This window comes from Aedes albopictus, chromosome 2, assembly GCF_035046485.1.
Source record: "Aedes albopictus strain Foshan chromosome 2, AalbF5, whole genome shotgun sequence".
NCBI classification, from domain to species: domain Eukaryota; kingdom Metazoa; phylum Arthropoda; class Insecta; order Diptera; family Culicidae; genus Aedes; species Aedes albopictus.
This window is the reverse complement of record NC_085137.1, coordinates 275,266,014-275,275,063: the sequence shown is the minus strand read 5'-3', so window position 1 is coordinate 275,275,063 and position 9,050 is coordinate 275,266,014. Positions and strand designations below refer to the sequence as shown.

Sequence of the window (9,050 nt, the reverse complement as noted above, 5' to 3'; positions counted from 1 at the left end):
ACATTTTAGCGTGCTTTGTGAAGACATTTAAAAATTTCACCTGGCAACCCTGCAGTGCAACGCAAAAAAAAACAAGCATTCGCCTTGACGGAACTCTTTGAGAGAATTGCTCTGTGCGTGAAAACATTTTTTTTTAACATGGGAAAGGATAGGAGCTGCATTTTCAAATGCTTCTAAAATATTTTAGGGACTTCAGATTGAAAAAAGAGTTAATGTTTTGCAATATACTTTCAATTAGCTACACTATAACTGGTTTTAGACAAAATGTTTTTAAATCACAATATTATGTCTATAATATAGCGTATCAAAATCTCATTCGATAACATTAAGAACGTTTTGCTTAAAAAAATTTCTATAAAGAATTAGAAGCATTTGAAAATGCAGCTCCTATCCTTTCCCATGTTATTGTCTATCCGGTTGGAATCAAGACCGACATTCAATCAAAAATTGCCATTTTCTTGGTCCACAAGTGTCGCAACTGTTTCGCATCTAGTGCGCTGTGTTGCTGACAACAACGGGAAGGATGCGCACTACATTTGACATGATTAAAAAACGTCGCGAGTTGGGTCGCGTCGCGACTTGATTGTGCGAAGTCCGGTTTAGTGGCGGCCCGACAATAATAAAAATTGTTTTCACGCACAGCGCAATTCTCTCAGAGAGCCTCCGTCAAGGCGAATGCATGGACGGGACGGAAACAAACATCCATGGACGGATTCCGTTCCGCTGGTTCTGGGCTGAGTTCCCGAGGTGAGTTTGCACTATAATATGTATTTATTACTTTGTTACAATTTGATTTGTTTTCTTTAGGTGAAAGATTTCCCCCACCGTGCCCGTGCGAGTGCGACAGCATCCTGAAGTGATGCATTGATGAATTCTATAAACAGTTCCGCCGCGGAATCAAACGGTGCCATTATTAGTTTAAAGGTGCGCTTACCGCATTACAAAATCTCATCGTGACTGACTAAGCAGCCGCCCGGGATCACTTCTACATCTTCTAGCTGGTGCTTTCCGGCATCTGGACCAGTTTTCTCAGCAGATCGCAACGGGTTTGACAAACCGCGGAAGAATCCTGCAATGCCTTTTATCAAATTGATGCTGGAGGGCGTCAACTAATGGAAAAAAAATCGACCGGATGATGATCCGGCGCACCGCCTCAGTAGCCCTCGTTGCTCACGTCCTCGATCAGCTGAGGGGAAGGCCGACTCCAGGACAAGAACGAGAAGTTGTGTAAGAGTATTTTTCAATCAATTTGTATTAAAAAAAATAATAAATTTCTTTTCTCTTTGCAGTAGCAGTAGAAGAGAAAAACGAACGGAAAAGCACGTGAATGTAATTCAGGAACTGCGAACGGAACTTCAACTGCAGTTCCGAAGCAACGATCAACCGAGCCGATTGGTCTTCGGGCTCAGACAAGAAATCAGAGTTAAAATTAACTTACTACAAGAACTTAAACACTACAAAACTTAATAAAAACAATAAATTATTTAAACAAAAATCATTTTAAAACATCCACCGATCCAAAGATTGGTGCCTAAAGACGAATTTCGTCAAAAACATCTAAAATAATCGGGTTAAAACCGCACATTCAAATCGGCTGGTCGTCAGCCGAACTGACAGAACACGTTACGACAAGACTTGGCAGTATAGTCTTTCAGTAGACTGGCCAACCTTGAGGAAAAAGAAGAAGAACTTCAACTGGAGTCGTCGAACAAGCAGCGCGGTTAGAACCTCAAAGCGGCTCGTATATATACTGAGCACCTCTGGGGATGCATAGGGCCACTGGGTTGAGCACTAGCACTCTGGGCCTTCTTTGGATTGGTCCTTCTGGATCTTTTCTGGATAGGTCCTAAAATCCATCTTGAAACTTTCTCCTGAGAATCCTTTAGGAGATTCCTTGAGGAATTCATCCAGGAATTCTTTCTGAATATTATTGTGACAATCTTTCTGAGGATTCCTCCGGGATTTTGTTCTTGAGATTCTTCCAGGAATTACGTGTGGCGATTCCTCCTGGATGTTTTTCTGTGGATTCCTTTAATTATATCTAGGAATTGTTCCAAAAAATTGCATCTGAGGATTCCTGATTCCTCCAGATATTGCATCAGAAGATTCCTCCAGCAATACAATCCAGGGATTCTTCCAGAAAATTCTAAATAAGGATACATCCAGGAACTCCATCTAAGTAATCCTCCAGGAATTCAATCCAAGGGTTATTACAAAAAATCGATCTTTGGATTCTTCCAGAGATTCTATAAGAAGGTTGCTCCAGAAATTTGAATCGAGGATTCTTTCAGGAGCCCATTTTTGGATTCCTCCAGGAATCCCATCGGAAGATTCTTCCGGAAATTAGATTTTTCCAGGAATTCCATTTGGGGATTCTTCCATTAACTCATTCCGTGGATTCTTCTACAAATTCAATCTGGCGATTCTTCTAGAAATTTGATTTGGGAATCCTTCAAGGAACTCTATCTTAGAGTATCTTCAGAAATTCCATCCAGGAATCCACCAGGAGTTTCTGAGTTCCATGTAAATTTCTGAGAATCTTGACGGATTTTCAGAAATTATTTAAATATTTTTCGTGAAGCTTTTGATTTTTTGAAATTATAGAGATAATATTTTATGTATTTCTAAGACTGTGACTGTATTTCTAACCCAGATGACTTGGAATTTCTGAAAATCTTAATGGATCATTTAAACATTTTTCGTTTCTGAGAATCTTAACGGATTTTCTGGTATCATTTAATTTTTTTCGTGATTCTGATTTCCAAAAATTATAGAGAATATTTTATATATTTCTAAGACTTTAACTCTAACGGCTGGGAATTTCTGAAAATCTTAACGAATTTTCAGAAAACCCATTAAATATTTTTTGTGAAGCTTTTGATTTCTTAAAGTGATAGTGACTATTTTCTATATTTTTAAGACTACAATCCAGAAGGCTGGAAGTTTATGAGAATCTTAATGGATTTTCAGAAATTATTTAAATATTTTTCGTGAAGCTTCTGATTTCTAAAACTTATAGAGAATATTTTCTATATTTTTTTTTCTTTTTTTTCCAAGACTACAGATGGTTGGGAATTTCTGAGAATCCTTAGGGATTTTTAGAAATTATTAAAACATTTTCTCAGATGCTACTGACTTCCATAAATGATTGAGAATATTTTCTGAAATTTGTAGAATGCATCCTAGTTGACTATAAATTATTTAAATATTTTCTGAGATGCTACTGACTTCCATATATGATTGAGATAATTTTCTTAAATTTGTGGAATACACTCCAGATGACTGTGAATTTCTGAGAATCCTTAGGGATTGTTAGAAATTATTCAGGGATTTTTAGGAATTATTCATCCCAGATGACTGGAAAATTCTGAAAATCCTTAGGGATTTTCAGGAATTATTTAAATATTTTTCGGGATGCTACTGACTTCTATAAATTATTTAGGTTATTTTCTAACATTTGCAAAATACATGCCAGATAACTGGGAATATGTATCTTAAAATCCTTAGGGACTTTTAGGAACTATTAAAATATTTCCCGGGATGCTTTAGACTCTAATAAATATTTGAGAATATTTTTATTTTAATTTGTAGGATGCACTGGGAATTTCTGAGAATTTTTAGAGAGTTTTAGAATATTTAGAATATTTTCTAAAATTCGAAGGATGCATGTCAGATGACTGGGAGTTTCTGAGAATCCTTAGGGATTTTTAGGTATTATTCAAATATTGTCCGGGATGCAAGTGACTGCCATAAATAATTAAGAATATTTTCTAAAACTCGTAGAATACACCCAAGATGTTTGAAAATATCTGAGAATCCTTAGGGATTTTGGATTTTTAGGAATTATTCAAATATTATCTGAGATGCTAATGACTTCCATAAATGATTGTGAATATTTTCTAAAATCGTTGGTTGCATCCTAGATGATTTTAAGTTTCTGAGGCTTCTCAGGGATTGCATAACGTGGCAACCCATACAAAAAAAAATTAAGTTCCCATACAAAAAGTGTAACATAGGGGGGGGGGGGGGGGAGAAGGGGTGGGGGGTTGAAAATGGTCGATTTTTGCGTGACATAATTTGTGCATGTTCCCCTAGAAGAATTCCCGAGGAACTTTTGGAAGAAATCCCGAGAAACATCTGGAAGAATTCTCGAGGAGCTTTTGACAGAATTCCCGATGAAATTTTGAAAGAATTCCCGAGGAACTTCTGGAAGAATTTACGAGAAACTTCTGGAAGAATTCCCAAAGAACTTCTGGAAGAATTACTTAGGAACTTCTCTCGAGGAACTCCTGAAAGAAATCCCGAGATACTTGTAGAAGAATTCCCGAGGAACTTTTGTAAGAATTCTCAAGGAACTTTTGTAAGAATTCTCGAGGAACTTCTGCGAGAATTTCCGAGGAACTTCTAGAAGAATTTCAAAGCAACTTTCGGAAGAATTTCCGATGAACTTCTGGAACAATTCACGGGGAACTTCTGGAAGAAAAGAATTTCCCAAGAACTTTTAAAGTTCCCGGGGAAGAATTTCCGAGTAACTTTTGATGTAATTCCCGAGGAACTCCTGGAAGAATTCCCAAGGAACTTCTGGCAGAATTACCGAAGGACTTCTTGAAGAATTCCCGGGAATTTCTGGAAGAACTCCCGAAAAAAATCTGGAAGAACTCCCGAGGAACTTCTGGAAGAATTTCAGAGCAACTTCTGGAAGAAATTCCAAGGAACTTCTGGAACAATTCACGAGGAACTTCTGGAAAAAATTCCCGAGAAACTTCTGGAAGAATTCCCGAGGAACTTCCCGAAGAATTTCCGAGAAACTTCTGGAAGAATTCCCGAGGAACTTCTGAAAGAACTCCCGAGGATCTTCTGGAAGAACTCACGAGGAACTTCTGGAAAAAAATCCCGAGAAACTTCTGGAAGAATTTCAGAGCAACTTCTGGAAGAATTTCCGATGAACTTATGGAACAATTCACGGGGAACTTCTGGAAGAATTCCAGAGGAACTCCTGGAAGAATTCCCGAGAAACTTATTGAAGAACTCCCGAGGAAATTTTGGAAACTTCTGGAAGAATTCCCGAGGAACTTCTGAAAAAATCCTGAGGAACCTCTGGAAGAATTTCTCAAGAACTTCTAAAATTCTCGATGAACTCCTGGAAGAATTTCCGAGGAACTTTTGAAATAATTCCCGAGGAACTCCTGAAAGAATTACCGAGGAACTTCTGGAAGAATTTCCAAGGAACTTCTAGATAAATTTCCGAGGAGCTTCTGGAAAAAATCCTGAGGAACCTCTCGAAGAACTGCCGGTGAACTTCTGGAAGAATTCCCGAAGAACTTCTGGAAGAGTTCACGAGGAACTTGTGGAAGAACTTCCGAGTTACTTCTGGAAGAACTCTCGAGGATCACCTGGAAGAACTATCGAGGAACTCCTGAAAGAATTTCCGAGGAACTTTTGAAATATTTTCCGAGGATCTCCTGGATGAATTCCCGAGGAACTTCTGGAAGAACTCTCGAGGAACACCTGGAAGAATTTTAGAGGAACTTTTCTAAGAATTCCCGAGGAATTTCGGAAACTTCTGGAACAATTCCCGAGGAACTCCTGTAACAATTCCTGGGGAATTTCTGGAAGAATTCCCGAGGAACCTCTGGAAGAATTCTCGAAGAACTTCAGGAAGAGTTCCGCAAGAACTTCTAAAATTCTCAAGGAACTGCTGGAAGAATTTCCGAGGAACTTCTGGAAGAATTTCCAAGGAACTTTTGACTGAATTCCTGAAGAACTTTAGGAGGAATTTTCGAGGAACTTCTGTGAGAATTCCCGAGGAACTACTGGAAGAGTTCCCGAGGAACTTCTGGAAGCATTTCCGAGGAACTTCTGGAACAATTCCCGAGGAACTCATGTAAGAATTCCTGGGGAACTTCGGGAAGAATTCCCGAGGAACTTCTGGAAGAATTACTCAGGAAATTCTGGAAGAAATCCCAGAAACATCTGGAAGAACTCTCGAGGAACTCCAAGAAGATTTTCAGAGGAACTTCTAACAGAATTCCCAAGAAACTTGTGGATGAACTGTAGAGGAACTCCTGGAAGAATTTCCGAGGATTTTTGTAAATAATCTTCGAGGAACTCCTGGAAGAATTCCCGAGATACTTGTGGAAGAATTTCCGAGGAACTTGTGGAATAATTCCCGAGGAACTTATGGAAGAATTCCTCAAGAACTTTTAAAATTCCCGAGGAACTCCTGGAAGACTTCCGAGGAATTTCTGGAAAAACTCGACGAACTCCTGGAAGAATTATCGAAGAACTTTTGGAAGAATTTCCCAAGAACTTCTAAAAATCTCCTGGAACTCCAGGAAGAATTCCCGAGGAACTTTTGAAATATTTTCCGAGGATGAATCCCGAAGAACTTCTGGAAGAATTTCCAAGGAACTTTTGACAGAATATCTGAAGAACTTTAGGAGGAATTTTCGAGGAACTTCTGTAAGAATTCCTGAGGAACTTCTGGAAGAGTTCCCGAGGAATTTCTGGAAGAATTCCCGAGGAACTTCTGGAATAATAACCGAGGATCGTCTGGAAGAACTCTCGAGGAACAGCTGGAGGAATTTTCGAGGAACTTTTGAAAGAATTCCCAAGGCACTTCTGGAAGAGTTCCCGAGGAACTTCTGGAAGAACTCCCGAGGAACTTCTTGAAGAATTTCCGAGGAACTGCTGGAAGAATTCCCGAGGAATTTCTGGAAGAATTTCTGAGGAACTTGAGGAAGAATTTTAGAGGAGCTTCTGGAACAACTCCCGATGAACTTCTGGAAGATCTCTTGAGGAACCTCTGGAAGAATTCCCATGAAACTTTTGGAAGAATTCCCGAGGAACTTCTGGGAAATTTCGCGAGGAACTTCTGGAAGATGTCCGAGGAACTCTAAGAGAAATAACGAAGAAACTCCTGGGAAAGGTCCTGGATAACTTCTGAAGGAATTTCAGGGTAATACTTCGTGGAAATCCGGAGAAACTTTTGTAGGAATTCCCGAGGAACTCCTGGAGATCTGGCCGAGGAACTCCTGAAGATTTTCCGGAGGACTAACTTCTCGAAGAATTTCCGAGAAACTTTGGAAGAATTCCCGAGGAACTTCTGAAAGAACTCCCGAGGAACTTCTGGAAGAACTCACGAGGAACTTCTGGAAAAAATCCCGAAAAACTTCTGGAAGAATTTCAGAGCAACTTCTGGAAGAATTCCCGAGGAACTTCTGGAACAATTCACGGGGAACTTCTGTAAGAATTCCAGAGGAACTCCTGGGAGAATTCCCGAGAAACTTATTGAAGAACTCCCGAGAGACTTTTGGAAGAATTCACGAGGAACTTCTGGAAGAATTCCCGAGGAACTTCTGAAAAAATCCAGAGGAACCTCTGGAAGAATTTCTCAAGAACTTCTAAAATTCCCGAGGAACTCCTGGAAGAATTTCCGAGGAACTTTTGAAATACTTCCCGAGGAACTCCTGGAAGAATTACCGAGTAACTTCTGGAAGAATTTCCAAGGAAATTCTAGATAAATTTCCGAGGAACTTCTGTAAAAAATCCTGAGGAACCTCTGGAAGAACTGCCGGTGAACTTCTGGAAGAATTCCCGAAGAACTTCTGGAAGAGTTTACGAGGAACTTGCGGAAGAACTCCCGAGTTACTTCTGGAAGAACTCTCGAGGAACCTCTGGAAGAACTATCGAGGAACTCCTGGAAGAATTTCCGAGGAACTTTTGAAATAATTCCCGAGGAACTCCTGGAAGAATTTCCGAGGAACTTTTGAAATATTTTCCGAGGAACTCCTGGATGAATTCCCGAGGAACTTCTGGGAAGAACTCTCGAGGAACCTCTGGAAGAACTATCGAGGAATTCCTGGAAGAACTTCCGAGGAACTTTTGAAATAATTCCCGAGGAACTCCTGGAAGAATTTCCGAGGAACTTTTGAAATATTTTCCGAGGAACTCCTGGATGAATTCCCGAGGAACTTCTGGAAGAACTCTCGAGGAACACCTGGAAGAATTTTCGAGGAACTTCTTTAAGAATTCCCGAAGAATTTCTGGAAGAGTTATCGAGGAACTTCAGGAAGCATTTCCGAGAAACTTCTGGAACAATTCCCGAGGAACTCCTGTAACAATTCCTGGGGAAATTACTCAGGAAATTCTGCAAGAAATCCCAGAAACTTCTGGAAGAACTCTCGTTGAACTCCTAGACGAATTTCCGAGGAACTTCAGGAAGAATTCTAAAAAAACTTCTGGATGAACTCTCGAGGAACTTTTGGAAGAATGCCCGAGGAACCTCTGGAAGAATTCTTGAAGAACTTCAGGAAGAATTCCGCAAGAACTTCTAAAATTCCCAAGGAACTCCTGGAAGAATTTTTGAGGAACTTCTGGAAGAATTTGCAAGGAAATTTTGACAGAATTCCTGAAGAACTTTAGGAGGAATTTTCGAGGAACTTCTGTAAGAATTCCCGAGGAACTACTGGAAAGTTCCCGAGGAACTTTTGGAAGAATTCCCGTAGAACTTCTGGAATAATAACCGAGGATCGTCTGGAAGCACTCTCGAGGAACACTTGGAAGAATTTTCGAGGAACTTCTGTAAGAATTCCCGAGGAACTTTTGGAAGAGTTCCCGAGGAACTTCTGGAAGCATTTCCGAGGAACTTCTGGAACAATTCCCGAGGAACTCATGTTAGAATTCCTGGGGAACTTCGGGAAGAATTCCCGAGGAACTTCTGGAAGAATTACTCAGGAAATTCTGGAAGAAATCCCAGAAACTTCTGGAAGATATCTCGAGGAACTCCTAGAAGAATTTCTGAGGAACTTCTAAAAGAATTCCCAAGAAACTTGTTGATGAACTCTAGAGGAACTCCTGAAAGAATTTCCGATGATTTTTGTAAACAGTCTTCGAGCATCTCCTGGAAGAATTCTCGAGATACTTGTGGAAGAATTTCCGAGGAACTTGTGGAAGAATTCCCGAGGAACTTATGGAAGAATTCTCGTGGAAATCCTGAAAGAATTTCCGAGGAACTTCTGGAAGAATTCCCCAAGAACTTCTAAAATTCC

At 39.9% G+C, this 9,050-nt stretch overlaps 1 long non-coding RNA gene across 1 annotated transcript; it reads left to right on the top strand.

Moving 5' to 3' along the window:
- Nucleotides 1–656: 656 nt before the first annotated feature.
- LOC109425228 (uncharacterized) lies at nt 657–1,667 on the top strand. The gene is made up of 3 exons (XR_002133743.3): nt 657–747; nt 808–1,227; nt 1,290–1,667. It is a non-coding gene; the product is annotated as an uncharacterized LOC109425228 (long non-coding RNA).
- Nucleotides 1,668–9,050: the final 7,383 nt, after the last annotated feature.